This window comes from Mustela nivalis, assembly GCF_964662115.1.
Source record: "Mustela nivalis genome assembly, chromosome: 18".
Lineage (NCBI taxonomy): Eukaryota > Metazoa > Chordata > Mammalia > Carnivora > Mustelidae > Mustela > Mustela nivalis.
This window is the reverse complement of record NC_139037.1, coordinates 15,233,942-15,253,855: the sequence shown is the minus strand read 5'-3', so window position 1 is coordinate 15,253,855 and position 19,914 is coordinate 15,233,942. Positions and strand designations below refer to the sequence as shown.

General features: G+C 38.5%; 1 long non-coding RNA gene across 1 annotated transcript in view; it reads left to right on the top strand.

The window, feature by feature from the left end:
* Positions 1-19,914, top strand: part of LOC309853540 — a 328,591-nt gene that overhangs the window by 90,894 nt on the left and 217,783 nt on the right. The gene's annotated exons all lie outside the window — the stretch shown is intronic.

Below are 19,914 nucleotides of genomic sequence, written 5' to 3'. Positions count from 1 at the left end.
TATTTTTAAATCTTACTTTTTTTCTCTTCTGTGTTTGGGAGCACTCTGTAAGTACAATTTCTTGTTTATTCCTTGAAGAATAGCGAACAGATGATTGTTCATTCTTCAGGAACTGTGATTTCTACTTCCTCCTGACATGTACTGCTTTTGGGAGAACGTCACTGAATAATTGCATGTGCTTTTTTTTTGTTTTTGTTTTTAATATTGGATTCATGTAGCATAAATGACCAAAGAGCCAAGACTTGTCACTTTTTCTCTCTGGAATTGTATAACCTGAAATTGTGTAATTGACATTTCTTTGTGACTTCTAGTAGGAGACAAATTTCCTTGTCTCAGCTGACATCTTACAAATATTTTTCACCCTGTGGAATGATCTTAATTCCAATTAAAATACAGGTGAGAGTGATAAGAATTAGCCAATGAAGATAGCATCGGTTGGGTTGATATGGCCATCTAATGTTCAATTTCATCTTGCTTTTTATTTCCCTACTTTTAACTTACTCACTCTGCCTTGGGTGCTTTGAAAACTTACCACAGTGAAGTAGAAAATTTTTAGTGCATCTTAAACCTGAAGATTGCCTGTCCATGCTTTCCTATCCATCTACCTGTGTGTCTACCTTAATGTATTTTTTGTTGTTGTTGTTTAGTTATTGGAACGTCCAGTCCAGTGTCTGCCTTGAACCTCTTGGGACTCTTAAATCTTTCTTACTCGTGAAATGATTCAGGTAGGCACAGTCTACCAATCTCTGCACACTTCTTTATTACTAGTTCGTTATGGATACCATTTCATGGCTCTCTCTGCTACTGCTATTGGAAATTATAGACCTTCCTCCTATAAACCTCCTCCTTCCCCTCCCCACATCAATTTTTCTGCTTTCTCTTGCTTTCTGGTTTTCAATTCCGATTTGAATCCACAGAACCTAGTTTTAATCTTATTGGCTAATTAATATATATCTTTTAAAAGAATGACTTTTTTTTTTCCTTCCCTTAAGCTGGGTTGTTATTTTTAATGGTTGATTTAATGGTAGCCAAGGATGTCTCTGCTTAGGGAGGCCCTTTCTTTCTGTCCATAATGAGGCATAACTCATTTGTACTGTCCTGAGATTTATGGAGGGACTGGGGGTGGGGGGGAAGCACCTTTTCAATTTATTACATCTTAAATGAACTGCTCCCAAAGCAAAAACAAAACGAAACAAAACATAACAAAAGGGCAGTAAAGCAGTGTCTGTGTTCTGTTTAGTTTGATGTTTATTGAGCTGTATGGGAGTTTGCTGACTAGTGTGAGATTGGTAGGCAAGAGTTATCATCTCATTTGAATTGCTCTCCTCTGTTCTGTTTGCTGTAGCTCTTCCTCCTTTCCCACCCTCACTACCTCTACTTCCGCTCCTCTACTGAATAGCTGAAATGTTACCGCGTAGAATTATACCCAGGTCATTAGATAGTTATAATGATTACTTTCATCATAACTTGTTTTCTCTTTTTTTGCAGGGGGATGGGTAGGGAGGAGGAACAAGGTGAAAGAGGGACCTCTTTATTTCCTACTACTTGGTACAGCACACTAAGCTCTTAGGTATATGATCTCAAGGACATTATAATTTAATAGGAATCCTTTTTCTTTCCAAACTAGTTTGTGAAAAGATAGTAGAGCATTCAATTCAGTTTTCCACTAAAATCCTACTTTATGGGGCGCGTGGGTGCCTCAGTGGGTTAAAGCCTCTGTCTTCAGCTCAGGTCATGATCTCAGGGTCCTGGGATCGAGCCCTGCAATGGGCTCTCTGCTCAGCGGGGAGCCTGCTTCCATCTCTCTCTCTGCCTGCCTATCTGCCTACCTGTGATCTCCGTCAAATAAATAAAATCTTAAAAAATAAAAAAATAAAAAATAAATCCTACTTTATATCATCTACGGGATCCACTTCCTGAATTCCATACTCTCCCATCTTTTCAAGTCATGTCATGGGGGATCTGCCACCCACAAAACTGACTTTTCCCCAGTGTCACTGATGTACACTGTGGAGGGGCTGATACCTGCCCCAGAGGGAGAGTTGGGATTGCTGGGGCATCAATTGAATGCAGTTTACTTTCTTGCATTGGGGATTAAAGAGCCGTTTGATTTCTTAGGAAGGTTTAGCATACCTATAGGTACCTGTCTTTGCTCTTGATTTACCAGTTTGTGAATTCTGGAAGGAGAGAGAAAACCCTACCATTCAGCAGAGTATTGAAACATTCCTGAGAAGGCCAGAGTTGCCTCTGCTATGTACCTTGTCCAGGCTGCTGATAACTCATCCCCAAGAAGCCTTTTCTCTTAGCTATGTCTTCATATCCCAACTCTGGACCCCTCTACTTGGCCACTTTGGCTCAGTCCTCCTCTTGCAACTGTGAATAGAGGGTGCGGTTTTAACCTCCCCCCACACCCCCAGAGCAGACTTAGAACTTGAAATTGTTGCTCAGGGCAACATTACTCTGCTTTCGGTTTTGGAAATGAGGCATTTCATTTCTGACCATGGTTTGAAGACTATATAAATGCATTTCACACAATACAAAACACCAGCTGTATATACATTCTAATATTTTTTTCATTAAAAACCTTTTGCCTCTTTCCTCTTGCTTCTCTTGATAGGTGCTGTGATAGAAAGCTCCCACACACCTAAGACTTCCTTTTTTTTTTTTTTTTTCTCCTAGACTCAAACTTCAGAATATTTTCAATATCTGCAACATTATCTTTTGAATAATAATTACCTCTTATATTAAATTATAAGACAGCAGGATTCAGGATTAGATCTCCCCATATTATTCTAGTGAAGGAAATTATGACAGGGGTCATTTTTTAGAATTATGTAGCAGGGTAAAAGGTCCTAGGCAGCATTAGAAGGCAAAGGCGTTTATAATTAAATTGTAATTTAGGCCAGTGATTTATCGTTTTCTCAATGAAAAATTTGGTGCTGCCGAGAGATCCTAAGAGGAACTTTAGTGAGATACAACTTAATGAAATAATAAAAAGAAAAATTATTCTGGAAGAGATTGTATTACAGTAGTAGAACAATCGCAGCCTGCCTTCTGTGGGTATTTCCATTATCAATCCTATTTTTCAAGGATTTCTAATTTAACCCTCATTTTCTTTTCAGGGTAAAACATGGCACAGGAATGCTGAGTTTTGTATCTAGGATGTTTCTGAAGACTGGGAAAACACAATTGAAATCTTTTGTTTGTGTTGTTCATGCTCATAAATACATTTGGAAACATTGCTCATTTACTTAAAAGCTATTTATTAAAATTGAAACCTTGCTGTCTCTGTAATTAAAAAACCCGATTTATTTATTTTAGAATAATAGATGACTTTCCTTTGTTTATTTATTGTGGAGGCTTGTGTCCATGAAGGTGGACCTTTAGTATTTGTTTGTTAGTTTCCTTCCTGTCTACAATTCTATATCTCCCGTGAGTGAGGTATGAGATATGATCTATGGGGTGGGTATACACAAACCAAAAGGGAGGTTGCAGAATGTGAATCATTCTTCTTTTGAAAATTAAAAAAGTGAGGGCAATTTTAAAAGTAAAAGAGCGGAGTTCTTTGCTAGAAAAGATCTTTCATAGGCTCTCAATATAAAGTCAGCAGTTTTACAAAACTAATTGTGACCAAAGATTTGGCTCATGATAAGGCCAATGCAGTCGGTGTTTTGAGCCAAAAGATTAAACCTCTGAGTTATTGAAAAAAACCAAAAGTGCATCTTTCACTGTAGTGGGAGACCTGCATTTATTATAATTCAAATTGTTCACTTATTTTTATATTTTAATTATCGCCATAGAAACTTGATTGCTTTAATGATCTCGGTGGTAATTCTTTTAAAATAATCACACTAATAAACTTCTAATGGCATGTGTTTTTAAATAATTAATTGAAAAATAGTCTGAATATCTGTTTATCCAGATATAGAAGAACTATAATAGTTCTTCACTAAACATTTAATCTATTGAGTAAATAATGTGTGTTTCAAAAAATGTACTCTATTTACATAATAGACTTAAGGTGTAATAAGAAAACAATGTGTATCTTACAAATTCTTTAAGTATGTCTTCTTCAATAGCAGAATTCGTCACCATTCATTGAGGAAAGAACACACACTTGAATTATCTAAATAGATGGATATGAAAGATCTTGCCTTGGATGGACCCTGTTAAGGCTTATCTTACTGGTCTCTGGTTACATAGTACATTCTGTCTTTTTTACTTCCTAAAATGTGTCTGATGGGCTCTGGGATAAAATTTTTAGAGAGAACAAAACCCTCAGAAACATGAACTTTTCAGAAGAGAGGAATGCCTTTTCATTTTCAATATGTGTTATATCCTTCTGAATTACTATTTCAGGCTTTTAACCTAAACTTTCTTCTCCTCTGGAATTTCTCTTTTTATGTATTCATATTTGAGGCAGAACTGACCTGGGATGGTTGCCTGGACACTTCTCTGCAGGCAAAGCCCAGTGGTGAATAAAAGCATGAGAAAAGCAGCATGACCTTGGACAAGTGATTGTTTATCACCTGTAAAAATAAGAATAATAATAGGATGAGGCTCATTGGGTTGTTGAACACATGAAATGGGTTAATACATTCAAAGCACCAAAGAGGTTGGAGCAGAGTAAGCACTTAATGAATGCTAGCTAGTATGTCTGTTTATTTGTCCTTATAGAGCATGACCATCTTCACTCAACGGATATTGACAAAATATTCTATTCAAGGTAATAAAAACTTGACAGTCTAAATTTTGACCTTTGTATGAAAAGCTTTGAAAATGAAGTCAGTAAAGAATCATAAACCACTAGGGGAAGTGTCTGATACATCAGGCGATCCACAAAACATAGCTGTTTTATTCATGTGAAATATGTTGTCATTTTATATTCCATTCCCATGTCTTTTTTTTTAAACTTTTTATTTTCTAATAATTTTAGACGTAGAGAAAAGTTGTAAAATAGTAGCGAAAGTCCCCATATACCCATCACTCAGCATCCCTTAACGTTAATATCTTGCATAACCATGGGTCAGTTAGTTATCAGAACTAGAAACTGAAATCAAAGGAATAAAATTGCCTAAACTTAAGACGTTATTTGGATTCCACCAGTTAATGGATTTCATCCGTTATTTGGATTTCCATTAGTGTTCTCTTTCTGTTCAAGGCCCCAGTTCAGGACTATACATTGCATTTAGTTGTCATGACTCTTCTCCTCCAATCTGTGAAAGTTACTCAGTCTTTCTTTGATCCCTATGACTAGGCACTTTTTTTTTTTTAATTGAGGTAAAATCGCTATAGAGCATTATGTAAGTTTCAGGGGTACCTTATAACTCAACATGTGTATGCACTTCCAAGTGGTCACCATTAAAAATCGAGTTACTGTCCATTACCATACAATTGACCTTCTTTGCCTGCTCTCACCCAGCCCACTTCCCCTTTGGTAATCACCAATCTGTCTGTTCTCTGGATCTGTGAGTTTGTTTTTGTTTTTGATCTTGGCAGTGTTGAAGTATATTGGTCAGTTATTTCATAAAATGTTGCTCAATGTTACCCATCTTTTTAATGCATTTTATGATTACATCAGTATTATACAATCTTGGCCAGAATATCAGAAAAGTAATGCACCCTTCTCACTCTATCATGTCATGGGGTATGTGACATTGATATGTCTTTTCACTGATGATATTCACTTTGGTAACTTGGGTAAGATGGTAATTGCTAGCTTTCTTCCCTGAAAATTTCCTGTTTCTCCCTTGGTGATAGCAAGATAAATATCTTGAGGGTGCTGCTTTGAGATTATACTAATATTATATTTTTTTCTCAAATTTTCACCCACTGATTTTAGTACCCATCTGTGGAATTTTACCTGCAACAACTACTACTGTGGTTTTCTGGTGGAGATTTTCTGTTTTCCTTATTTCTTCCATATCGAATATTTGGAATTCTTCTGAAACTAAGAGCTGCTCTTTTCCTTCTCTTTTTAATTTAATCACTTATTTATATCAAAATGAATTCATGAATATGTGTATAACCACACATGCTTATGGATTCTTAAGTCACTTAGAACTGTCATTTTTTTTTAATGACCACAGAAGAAAAGGGGTGAAAGTTTTTTTAAGACAATTAGTACATTTGCATAGGTAGAAAAATAAAGTAGGAAAAATTTAAAGATGGGATTTCACACATATCCAAGATAGGACTGTGAACCTATCATAATATTTTAGAGAAAGTCTTCAGAGAAATTCCTTGATCTATGAAACAAAAACTTATGAGATTCTTCACAGTCCTTGTGTGTCAGTGACTTGGGGACCTGGTGATAACTCACCTTGAATTCCACTGTCACATATTTGGCAACTTGGAAATAATGTTGAATCATTTACCTAGAAAAATGTAATAAGTAAGTGGGAGAATATTTTAATAACTGGATGACAACTTAATGTTTATATGTGCTAAAGAAAACATTTTGCATCTGTGTTTTGAAACCATGGTTCGTTTCTGTTCAAATATACATGAATTTGCTAAAAAAATCAATAATTTCCAAAACTTTATTCATATTTTAAACACCTGTGTGTCTCATGATGTTTACATGATCCCTACTTTCTTGGTTACTTCTTAGTGTTTACATAAAAAAAGTTAAAAATTTAGGGGCACCTGGGTGGCTCAGTGGGTTAGGGCCTCTGCCTTTAAGCTCAGGTCATGATCTCAGGGTCCTGGGATCAAGCCCTGTTTCAGGCTCTCTGCTTGGCGGGGAGACTGCTTCTCCCACCCCGCACCCTCTCTGTCTGCCTCTCTGTCTACTTGTGATCTCTGTCAAATAAATAAATAAAATCTTTCAAAAAAAAAAAAAGAGTTAAAAATTCAGAAATAGACATTTTCCTAACCCGACAGAATTTTGTCTGTTTTAAAATATCAGATAGAAGTGATCTCAGAATTGGTTTTTCTAAGAGTTAATTCAATTAAGTTACTTTTTTCTTTCCCTATTTCTTCTACAAAAATTGTTTAGATAATTAAACCCTCTTTTGATCTCTTTTCCATCTGTTTTTTCCTTTCTTTCTTTCTTTTTTTTTCTTTTTCTGCATAACTATTATTTCCTTTTTTCATGGTAAATAAACAAATAGTTACTATTGGAATTAATTGCTACATGTTAGAATGGTCACTACTGATTATTGTACAATGTAAATTTGGAGTTAACCAACACTCATTCCTACCTTACAACTTATATTTAAAGTCTTATCATTATTTCCAGAAGTCTCTGGAAAGATTGAAGTTATGAAAGCCAAAAGTCAAATGGATAAATGGAAATTAAGGAAGAACTAAGTGTAGGATTGCTGAGGGAGAAGGAAAGTGAACTAGAGAATGAGTCAGATCGCCACTTAATGTGTTCATAAAACTGGTGGCTTTCATAGGGCTGACATTACACACCAAGCCACACACAGGGAAGCAGTGAATCTAAAGCTGAGCCTTGTGGCACTTCCAGTTCCTGTTGGTATGTCATAAAAAACAAATTGTATGAGAAGCTTTCTATGGATGGCGATTAGAGATGCCTTAATGCTTCTTTTATCAGTGGCTCTTTGATTTCAAATTTTTGACTCAACATAATGTTTTTTTGGCTATTGGTGATCCCAACAGCCACCACAGAATTGGCGAGTATCATAATATCACCTTCAGGAGTAACCTCAAGATTACTCCTTATAGTAATGTCTTTACTAGTTGAAAGTCAAGTCACTATGGCAGACCCTGGTGGTGTCCCAGCCATATCCTAAGGGCACTGACCTCTTGACACCAAAGGCTGCTTATTGAGAACAGCTGTGACTGTCTGTCAGAGCACAGTTTTCTCTGATTGTATGCTAACCTTGGCCAGCATGTAGGGCAAGCCAGAATTGCTGTATGTTTGTGCCACTGGGAGCATCCATCAGCCAATGACAGTTGAAGGTTTAATAAAAGCCCTGGGAGAAGAGGGTATAGGTGGTATTATGTCTGTTTTGGAGATAAACTGATACACAGAGGGCTTAAGAGTTGTGCATATGGTTACAAAACTGCTAGTGAGTAGAACTAGGTTTGGGACCTAAGCTTGTGTGTGCCTTTCCTACCTGCTCCATTGCCTTCCTAGAGAAAGACCAGGACCAACAGCCAGAAAACCAGGTTTAAATTCCAGATCTTCTATTTAAGAGTTGTATGGTCTTGGGCAAGTACTTTAATTTCTCTGAAATTGTTTTCTTATCTATCAAGATAAAACATTTTGTTTACTCTTAGCCAGTGGGTGCATTGAAATCATTTTGTTCTAGACAGGAAAAAAAGAAAAAAGTATAGATATATGTGGCCGGAAGAGCTCTTGAAAACTATGGCTGGGTAGGAAGGAGTGGGGCTGGTGGAGAAGAGTAGTTTACTTTTAAACTTACGGCTTTTTGGTAATCACTTGTGAAAATAGCTCTGCAGTAATGAGGCAGAGTTGTGTATCTGAGCAAGCTGACCTTGTCCTTTGAGGTGGCCAAGCCATGGATCTGAACTACCTCAGTGTCATGAAAAACTTGGCTCAATCATGGCTGTTTTTTTCCGGGGGTCAGTCAATGGCTTAATCATCATGTGGCCTTTCATTTCATATTTGTCACTGTCAAGTTGACTTTGTATTCTGGAAAGCTTCCAGCATTCATTACCATAATGACAAAAAAGAGAAGTTCATATCCCCAGCACCGAGACTTGGGAAACTGCTCAGAGGGGCCTTCCTTGCTCTCAGTATTTCTCCTTTCCACCCAAAGAACCTGCTAACATACGTATTTTATTTGAGTCTGTAAGATGGGAGCCATGATCTTGTCCAGAGTTGGCCTGCAAGAGAGACAGGATTGATAGCAAGCTCACTGTGGTACTAATTGATTTATTATTTTCTTTTGTTTCTTCTCACCTTGGGAGCCACTTGTGGGTGTGTTGCAATCAGTCAGGAGACGTGCAGACTCACAGGTTGATTCTTTTAGTAGCCGTGATAGGCAAAGGATTTCTAAGATCTTCTCTTAAATGGAAACCTGGCATTTTATTTTGTCTATTGTAATCGAGCTCCTCACTTGGAAGAAGAGCATTTTGCACTGACTTACAGAGCTTCCTTTATGTGACTGATAAACCTGAGTTTGTGTTTATTAGACAGAGGCCAGAGTGTGGCCTTTATGCGAAGTAGAAGAGCCCAACTTTCATCCAATACTTTCTAGAGCAGGCTGGAGGCCAGTCTGTATTCTCACTTGTCACTTTCTTGCCTGCTACAGGCTTGGGAGCTATCCAGGAACACTTCATGATGCAGCTCAAACATAGATGTCTCGAGAAGCTCTAATCCAAAGTGAACCTTTTATAAATAATAAACAGCAAATAGGCTCCATTTAGTTATATTAACCCCCAAATAGGTCAGGCACGTTGTTTAAAAATGCAAACATCACAATAAAAAAGATTCCCTAGATGCAGGATTTGATGTGTATGTGCAAATTTTCTGGACGTGGTACGGAAAAAAATAGTCCACACCCATGCTTCACTACTTAAAATATTTATATATTATCTCTGAAAAGTGCTACTTTTGAAGTGCTATTTATTATAAGCTGATAGAACTCAAGGGCTCTCTGTCCTCCTAGAAGCCCTTATCTTTCCTGATTGCTGAGTAGTTACTGCTAACTTTACTTTCTGAGACCTGTGGAGTCCTCAAGAGAATTGTAGCTTCGTGCCAAAATTTTCGAGATTTCTTGCTGAACAACTTGGCATTTGTTTGCGATCTTCTTTAGTTTCATCAATGGGTCTAATTTCACATGTTAAGAATCTTATTGTTTGCCAGCCAAAATACAACGGCATAGTTCAAAACTATTTATACAATTCAAAACATTTTTTCATTTGGAGCTCAGTTAGCTTGCCTTTCTACCTCAATTGTATATTAATTTCTCTTCTTTCATGCCATGAATAATTAGACAATTAAGTGCTGATGCTCTGGAAATGAAAGGGCATATTTTCATTGAAATTCTCACCTACAAAAATCCCTAGTCTAATTCACATTCCCCTTAAAATCAGATGAGTAAAGTGTTCCATTGTGAACTCTTAACATATAGATCCTAAAGTATTTACACTCAGACAAAGATATGGTATGGTAATTCATTTGAGCAATGGCAGTAATTACTTTTTCCCAAGGAATAGTAATTCTTGCAATTAAAAATATACAGAGGTTGGGGGAGACATTTCTGTACTTCCTCATTTGCTTATGACTCAGCCAATACCCATGTCAATCTGTGATTCTCTTGTAATGATTTCAAGAGTATATAAAACTGCATGATGTCCCACCAGTAGTTAGAGAGAGAGAGAAAGACAGGCTTCATTAGTGTGTTGAAATCTCCTGACCCTTTAAAAACTAGTTACTTCTTTCAAGTCTTCATTGAATTCCCTCTCTTTTCTTCTCTACCTCTAGAATTGCCATAATTAGGAGATGAAGTAGAAGCCCAGTTTCGTTGGGATCCAACTATATATCTAGCTTGGTACATTCATGTAAAAAAGACACAGTGCTACCCCCATTCTAATCCTTGGGGTCCCCTCTGTAGCTTCCCATTTGAATATTGCCCTGATCTCTAGGAATCTCTTAAAAAATGGAACTCTTAAAGTTTTAGGGAAGAGTTCCTGCCTCTTCTCACCGACAGATGCCTTCCTTCCTGTTAGTTTACTGTGTTCTATTTGTTAGAAGCATGTCAGTATGTCCAGCCCACACTCAAAAGAGGAGAATAAAGTTCCACTTCTTTCAGGGAAGAATGTTGAATAATTTGTGGGCACAGTTTGAAACCACTGGAATCCTAGAGAAGGATTTCAGGCTAAGGAATGGTACAGCTCTTCAGTAGAAAAAGGATGGTCTAAAAATAGGGTTCAGAGTATGCTGATACGAGAAGAGACTGAGTTATTTGATTATAATCTCCTTTACCCACTAAACCTAAAACCCTATTAAGGCAGGGACCACATCATTATTGATTCCCCAGCACTTCAAACCCTTGCATGTAGGAGGTGCTCCTTAAATATTTTTAGAATGACTGAATCAATGAATAAGTAACTCAGTAAATGAAAAGTTAACGAAGAATGAGTGACTTGGTTATGTAATTTGAGAGATAGCATGTCACAGTGGGATGGGTAGAAGATCCTCTCTGGAGTCATACTGCCTGAGTTCAAATCTGGGCTCTATCATGTACCTGGTATTTTCTTGGGAAGTCACTTAATCTCCCTAAGCCTCAGTGTAAAAGTGGGAATATTAATAGAACTTATCCCACAGAAATATTATAAGAATATGATCTCTCTGATATGATGAATTTGTGAGGCAGGGCGAGGGTTCGTGGAGAGTAGGGAGGGAAAAAAATGAAGCAAGATGGAACCGGGGAGGGAGACAAGCCATGAGACTCTTAATCTCAGGAAACAATCTGAGAATTGCTGGGTGGTAAGAGGGATGGATTGGGTGCCTGGGTTATGGACACTGGGGAGGGTATGTGCTATGGTGAGTGCTGTGAATTGTGTAAGACTGATGATTCACAGACCTGTACAGACCTGGCACAAATAATACCTTATATGTTAATTAAAAAAAAGAATTACGTGATATTGGTTATTAGGTATAATATTGGATATATAACAAACACTTAGTTTTATCTATTATTATAAGTATTTTTAATACTCGTGTTCTACAGGTATTAAATGGTAGAGTCAAGATGTGAATCCCTGTCTGTTTTATTTAAAATCCCATAGTCCTAATTTTTGCACCTTCAAGATTGGATATAATACTACTCTTTCATGGGTAGTAAAGTTTAAACTCATTGGACTCCTTTAGTCAATATTTTTATATAAAAAGTACTACAATATTTGGGTTTTACCAAGTCCTGGGCTTTTTTGTTCACTTGTGGTGGAAGATGATGGGGCTTCTTGAGGTTTGCTGATTTAGCTACTTTTTCTAGGGTAGTTCTTAGAAAATAGCAGGTAATATCACCAGGACCACTTTAGAGAACACTTATTTTGACTGACTAAGATACATAGCAAGATCAGTAGCAGTAGCAACAACCCACTCTAATTTGTGTTTACAACTGAGAGACCCCATGTACATATATTGGTGAACAAGTGAGAAACCTTTCAATGTTTGTGGGTAACTGTTCTGTACTTTTTATTTTATGACATTTAGTCTAAAATGGGGAAGAATGGATTGATGTGTCAGTTATCTACTCATGAGTGACAAATCACCCTAAACTATAAAAGCTTAAAACAATAACCATATAATTTACTTGCCAGTCTTTAAATTAGCAATCAGGACTGGGCTCTCTGCTGGCCAGTGCTGCTAGTAGGTCTCACCTGGGCTTGGATGGCTGGAGTGGAGGAGATGGTCTAAAATAACCTTGCTCACATGTCGCTGGCCCTAGCTATTGGCTGGACCATGTTTCCAACATCTAGCTAGAGGTTATTTGCATCATGGCAATCCAAAAAGGAAAAGTCCCAGTGTGCCAGTGCCCTTCCAGTCTCTGCTTGTATCATGTTCAGATACCCTCTTGGCCAAGAAAGTCACATGGCCAAGACCATATTTAAGAGGTCTTTTATTTATTTATCTGGCAGAGAGAGAGAAAGAGATAGTAAGAGAGGGAATACAAGTAGGGGGAGTGGGAGAGGGAGAAGCAGGCTTCCCACTGAGGAGGAAGCCCCATGCAGGGCTTGATTCCATGACCCTGGGATCATGACTAGAGCCAAAGGCAGATGCTTAACGACTGAGCCAACCAGGTGCCCCTTAAGAGGTCTTTTTTAAAAGCCTGTACTTAAGAGGTCTTTTTAATAAAATCTTTTTTTTTTTTAAAGATTTATTTAGTTATTTGGTGGGGAGAGAGAGAGAGAGAGCCTGAGTGGGGAAGGGGCAGAAGGAAAGAATATCCAAGCAGGCTGCCACTGAGTATGGAGGGCGATGTGGGGCTTTATCTCATGAACCATGAGATCAGGACCTGAGCCTTATCCAAGAGTCAGATGCTTAACTGAGCCACCTAGGTACCCTACCCCAAAACACTTCTTGATGGGGGAGCTGCAGAGTTGCAGAGTTGCATTGCAAAGTTGCATTGCAAAGGAATGGGGAGGAATTATTGTAGCCATTTTTGCAAACAATTACCAAAATGGGAGATGGTTTCACGTTCATTTTTGGAAGGTGTGAAACAAATCCTTAAAATTTTTTGAAGGTTTGTAGCTCAGAATTATATCTGCTACAGAATTGATTTGCATCATATTTCTTATGTAGTGGCTTCAAGTGGGTTACTAGGGGACCACATGGTGTTAGTTGGTCATCACTGAAACCTTAATTCACATGCCCTGCTCATGGATGCTAAGATGCAAGCAGCTTTCAGTCTGCAGTTCTAGCTTGGGACTATTGGGATGCAGAATATTGGGATGCAGAAGCCTTGTTTCTGCTTCTTAAAGACTGAATGTCTCCAGAGCTGGGAAAGCTTTGCTAATGAAACTTCATAGTTATGTTTTCCATGGTTTCTTAAGAAAATTAAAAACTCCAGGAAACTCTCAGAAATTTTATTTATACCATCTGACTTATAACACAGAACTCCTGACCCAGCTTTCTCAGTTGCCATGCTGTGCCCAGCCCATCTCTCTGACTCCCGACCCTATTAGCTCTGCATCTGAGTGAGTCAGCTGGTTAGATGCTGAGCAGATGGGGGAACGGGGAGTAGGGGGGGGAATAGGAACACAGGCCTAATTTCTGCCACAGCCAACCAGGCATCTGCATGGTGCCTACCCTGTTCCCTCACTTGTTAGAAAATGTGCCTGCTACTCCCCCTGACCCTTACCACTCCTTGACCTTGAAGCAAAGCTAGTGACCCCAGGAAATCAGTCCCACTTGATTATGTGGCTGCTTCCTGGCATGTGTTGAGTGAATTTAGAAAGTTAGGGGCTTCCTAAAATGTTCCTGTCCTCATAGCATAGGGTGTGAAACCACTGTAGTCTGCACAATAGAACCTAGAACCTTAGGTTTTCAAGTAACTAGATCTTCTCTTGATATTTTGAATTGGAAGAAATGCAACAGTATCAGGATAATCTCTCCTAAATTTGTGCCTCTAGGTTTAGTTTATTATGTTTTGGGACAACCAGCATCAATCATTTGGCAAATATTTCTTGAATCATTTTAAATGGGTTGATTTGTGTTAAACTCACTAAACTGTGTTTGTCATGGTGTCACACGTCCTCTGAAATTACATGTTCTCTTATGGATTTGGGGCTTGCAGCTGAAAAAAAGCTTATTGTCTTAAGGGCAAAAGTACAAATATTGTGGAAATTTGGGGGGCTAGCAGAAGAAGAAATTTTTATGTTAGCAGTTCCTAAACCTTTAGTGGCTGCTGATGATATTTCCTTTGCTATGGTACAGGAACAGAAAATACACTGCTGGGCCACTTTGTAGATTAGCTTTCATTTCTTGACATTTAACAACACAGTCTACATTTATCTTGGAACAAAAAATGAAGTTTGGAAACCAATTAAAATAAAAAATATATAACTAAAAGGAAAAGGTATAATATGTCTCTGGTAGCATCCCATTTTCTCTTCTCTAAATAGAGATGCTAAAAATTGAGCCCCCCTTCCTAGAAGTGTACAAAAAGGCTCTTTTCTCGCCAGGGTGATGAATGAGATAGGCCAAGGCTAAGATACCCCCACCGCCAAAAAAACCAAATAGCTGTGTTATGTTCCTTTCTTCTGCGCTAATACTGTAGACTTTGAAACTCTGCTAAAGAGAGGGTTTTGAATCCAGACATACATGCTACAAACATGATGGTTATTCTAGTGGGTATCCCACAAGTACAGGCATGCCTACTTCTACAGTTAGTACATGCCCTGCTGAGGGGGGAGCCCTGAAGCTCATCCTAAACAGAGGGGAGGCTCAGCCTCGATGCTTACAGAATGGCTGCAAGGCTGAGACCTTTGCGAATTAATCACAGTGGGCAGCTCTAGGGATCGATCACTTAATTTCATTGGGCGTTAGTTTCCTTAACACCTCGAGAGCATGTAAGAATTCCCTAAGAGGCTTTTGGGTTTGCCCATTGCTGCATGTCAAAGTTTTCCAAAATGGGTTATGCAGGATTCTAAGCTCCTGATAGTCCTGGAAGAGAAAAAGGATTTATGGCAAGAGGGCCCGTTTATATTATGGTCTCCTTGGAGATTAGCATGAGCATGTTAAAGGTTCAGAGAAGCTTTACATAAAAACAACTGTTTAATTTTGAATGATCTCTCCTACACATATGTGAACACAGATTTCTTCTTTTCTTGACATGTCATAACACCACACTTCATAGAATATTATATATGGATATTCTAACTTCGATCCTTACATGAAGCCAGGCTCTTAGAGAATGGATCTTATGGTGTTGTCTCCTTGCAGAAGACCATTTGCTCTGCTGATTTGCTGCTGTGCCATTAGCCTACTTAAGGGAAAGAAGAACAGGGAACTTGGATTACATTCATTGTGGGCATCTCATTCAGTGTGTAATCTACATTGTCATGTAATACAAAGACCCTCAAAGAAATTTCTACTTTCTGTTTTGGACCTACATATTAATTTCTTCCGTCTGCTATAACAAATTACCACAATCCTGGCAGACTTAAACAATGTGCATTTACTACCATATAGTTCTGGTGGTCAGAAGACTGAGATGGGTCTCCCTGGGCTAAAATCAAAGTGTTGACAGGGCTCTGTTTATCCTAGAGGCTCTGCTGGAGAATCCTTTTCTTGCCTTGTCCATCCTCTGGAGGCTGCCCACATTCCCTGACTCATGGTCTCTTGACCATCTTCAAAGCCAGCAGTAGTCAGTCTAGTCTTTGTCATGATTCCAACTCTCTGGTTTCTCCCTCTGCCACATTTAAATGATCCTTGTGATTACATGGAGCCTACCCAGGTAATCTAGAATAATTTTTCTATTTTGAGGTCAGCTGTTAGCAACTTTAATTCCATCCACAACCTTCAAACCCCCTTGCAGTGTAATCCAGTATATTCATAGGTTCTGGGGAAAAGGACACAGACATCTTCACAGAGTCATTATTCTCTCTACGACAACCCAGCAGACATGTCACTCTTTGCTTTGACTTGTAGGCTGCTTAGAGTTATTTAGTAACTATGTAGACCTTCGTCTTATTTTCCTACGACCATTTTCTTTTTTGCTTCTATATCCTCATTCCCTTCTCAAATTCATTTTATCACATGTGCCCACAAGTGGATAAGCCATGTTGAAATATAGTAGAAATGGGGCATCTGGGTGGCTCAGTGGGTTAAGCCGCTGCCTTCGGCTCAGGTCATGATCTCAAGGTTCTGGGATCGAGTCCCGCATCGGGCTCTCTGCTTGGCGGGGAGCCTGCGTCCTCCTCTCTCTCTCTCTGACTGCCTCTATGCCTACTTGTGATCTCTCTCTGTCAAATAGATAAATAAAATCTAAAAAAAAAAAAAAGAAAAAAAGAAATATAGTAGAAATTATTACTAGCAGTGAACCTGTAGAATAGGGCTAGGCAAACTAAAACCCATGGGCCAAATCTAACCACCTCCTTTTGTAAATAAAGTGATTTTTTTTTTTTTAAAATTTAAGATTATAGGGGGTGCCTGGGTGGCTCAGTGGGTTAAAGCCTCTGCCTTCAGCTCAGGTCCTGATCCCAAGGTCTGGGATCAAGCCCCGCATCCAGCTCTCTGCTCAGCAGGGAACCTGCTTCCCTTCCTCTCTCTCTGCCTGCCTCTCCGCCTATTTGTGATCTCCCTCTGTCAAATAAATAAATAAAATCTTTTAAAAAAAATTTAAGATTATATTCATTTACTTATTTGAGAGAGCGAGTGAGAGAGAGAGAGAAAGAGCACGAGTTGTGGGGGCAGGGTGTTGAGGGGCAGTGGGAGAGGGAGAAGCAGGCTCCCTATTGAGCAATGAACCCAATGTGGGTCTTCATCCCAGGACCCTAGGATCATGACCTGAGCCAAAGGCAGACACTTAACCAACTGAGCCACCCAATGCCCCCGAAAGTAAAGTTCTTTTGGAACACAGCTGCTGTTTCCTTGCTCCAAGGAAAAGGTTGAGTAACTGGGCAGAGACCATATGGCCCACAAAGAAGAGAATAGTTACTATTTGGCCCTTCTTAGGAAAAGTTTGCCAGCCTCTGGTCTTGACACTCTGAGTCATAATGCATGCAGGTCTCTCTCTTTTTGGTGGAAAGGGAGATTCAGGATCACTAAAATCCCTGAAACATATTGCAGTTAGCTCTGTTGTCATTTTTAGGTTTTGGCTATATAAATTGGATTTATAAAGTGTATTATAAAATAACCTGGGTAATTTTGGACACTGTGACTATAATCTAAGTCACTTAGGAAAATTAAAATATATGTTTACTTTATTAAGTCAAGTTTTATCTACCTGTTATCAAAAGGTTGAGCCATGCTTTAAGACATCATTGGTTACCACCTTGGTCACACACATAGACACACATACATGCACGTTGTCCCTTCTGCTCAATTTCTAGAAGTCTGAGAGGGAATTAACTGTGGGCTTTGAGCTATTCTTTTTTTCTTTTTTTTTTTTAAAGATTTTATTTATTTATTTGAGAGAGATTGAGAGAGAGAGAGAGAGCAAGCACAGACTGGGGGCAGAGATGGAGGGAGAGGGAGAAGCAGCCTCTCTGCTTGATAGGGAGTCCGATGTGGGACTTGATCCTGAGATCATGACCTGAGCCAAAGGCAGACGCTTAACGACTGAGCCACCCAGGCGCCCCTTTTATCTTTCTTTTAAATCAGTGTACAATGTATAAATTATGAACTGTATAGAAGAGGAAGTCTTTATGACCAGTCCAAATGAAGTAGACTTGAATTTTCTTCTAAAGGATGTTTGCATTTGAGCAACATCTCTTTCTATTTTATTCATTCATCCATTCAATTTTCAGGTAATCTCTGCCCAATGTCAGGCTCAAACTCATGATCCCAAGATTAAAGTTGTATACCCTACTGGCTGGCTTATTTTTAAGTTCGCTCCTGAGCGATCTTTCTTTAAAGTAACGTTCTTATGTGCCTTATGGCTAAAAATCTCATTTTGAATGCAGTGTGTACATGGAAGGAAGCACTAAACATTAAGTCTGGAGAAAAGGATCAGGTGCTTGTCATAGGCACCTTCTGTCTGAGTGTGCTTATGTTAGATAATACTGAGTAGGCTTTGTAGTCAGTAAGGTGTTTTCTTTTCCCTTTTTCAAGTTTATTGAGGTATTAGTGATCTACAAAAAAAATTATAGGGACACCTGGCTGGCTAAGTAGGTAGAGAGTATGACTCTTTATCTCAGGGTTGTGAGTTTGAGCCCCATGTTGGGTGTGGAGATTACTTTAAAATAGAATCTCAGTGAATCTTGGAACACTGAAAAAAAGAAAAGAAAACCACACACAAAAATTAGAATCTTAAAAAAGAATTGCACACATTTAATGTATACATCTTCATGAGGTTAGGCATATATGTACATCCGTGATACCATCACCACAACCAAGGTGCTAAACATAGCAGTCGCCTCTAATATCTTTGTGTGCTTTTGTGGATTTCTTTGGCAAGAACATTTAAAATACTTTAAAGTGCACAATATCAATACTCTCTTATTAACTGTAGTATGTTGCACAGCAGACCTTAGAATGTATTCATAATGGAAACTTCATGTACTTATTGAAAAACAATTCCCCCTCTTTCGTCTCCCCAGCTTCTGGCAACCATCATTCTATTCTCTGCTTCTATATTTTGACTGTGTTAGATATCTCATGTAACTAGAATCACGTACATTTGTCCTTCTGTGACTGGCTTATTTCACTTAGCATCATGTCCTCCAGGTTCATGCATGTTGTCACAAATGGCAGGCTTTATTTCTTTTTTGAGGCTGAGTAATACTCCATAAGGTGTTGTTATCTTTATAATGGCTCAAAAACAGTAAGTAGAGCTCAGGGCTCAGCTTGCTCCAGACTCTGTTCTGAATTATTTTTCATTCACTGCCTATTAGTTTTCTTTTTTCCTGGTTTTGGTTACCCTGTCCTTAACCCTTCTTAATCTCCACGTTTCAATAACTGTAATTTTAATGAAACAAACTTTTAAGTCTCATGCTATGCTTTTTATTTTAAAATTTATTTATTCATTTAAAAAAATTTTATATTTTAGAGAGAAAGAACATGAGCGGGAGGGGTAGAAGGAGAGGGAGAGAGAGAATCTTAAGCAGATTCCACGCTGAGCATGAGCCCCATGATGGGGCTTGATCCTGTGATCCTGAGATCATGACCTGAGCTGAAATCAAGAGTCACATGCTTCACAGACTGAACCACCCAGGCACCCCGTCATATATTCATTTTTCATATATTCATTTTAAGTAATCTCTATACCTAGCATGGGGTTCAAACTCACAAACTTTAGATTAAGAATTGTGGAGGCACCTGGGTGGCTCAGTGGGTTAAAGCCTCTGCCTTCAGCTGAGGTCAGGATCCCAGGGTCCTGGGATTGAGCCCCACAACAAAATCTCTGCTCGGCAGGGAGCCCGCTTCCTCCTCTCTCTCTCTCTCTGCCTGCCTCTCTGCCTACTTGTGATCTCTGTCAAAATAAATAAATAAATAAATAAATAAATAAATAAAATCATCATTACTTTAAAAAAAAAAAAAAGAATTGTGTGCTTGTCCTGCTGAGCCAACCAGGCTCCGTAGTTCACATTTTATTTTTAAAACTTACACTTGTTCTGCTTCATGCATTTGGCAAGATCCTTCTACCTTGGTTCTAGAAAATGATTGTTAAATCTGGTTTGTACAGTGACCAGTAATTTGATCAGTAACTATTTATTGCCCTTTTAAAACAACTGTTGTCTTCAATTAAAATGCTTTTTCCTTCCACAAGCTCCTAATGTCCATGTCCTGCTCAGTCTCAGAATAAT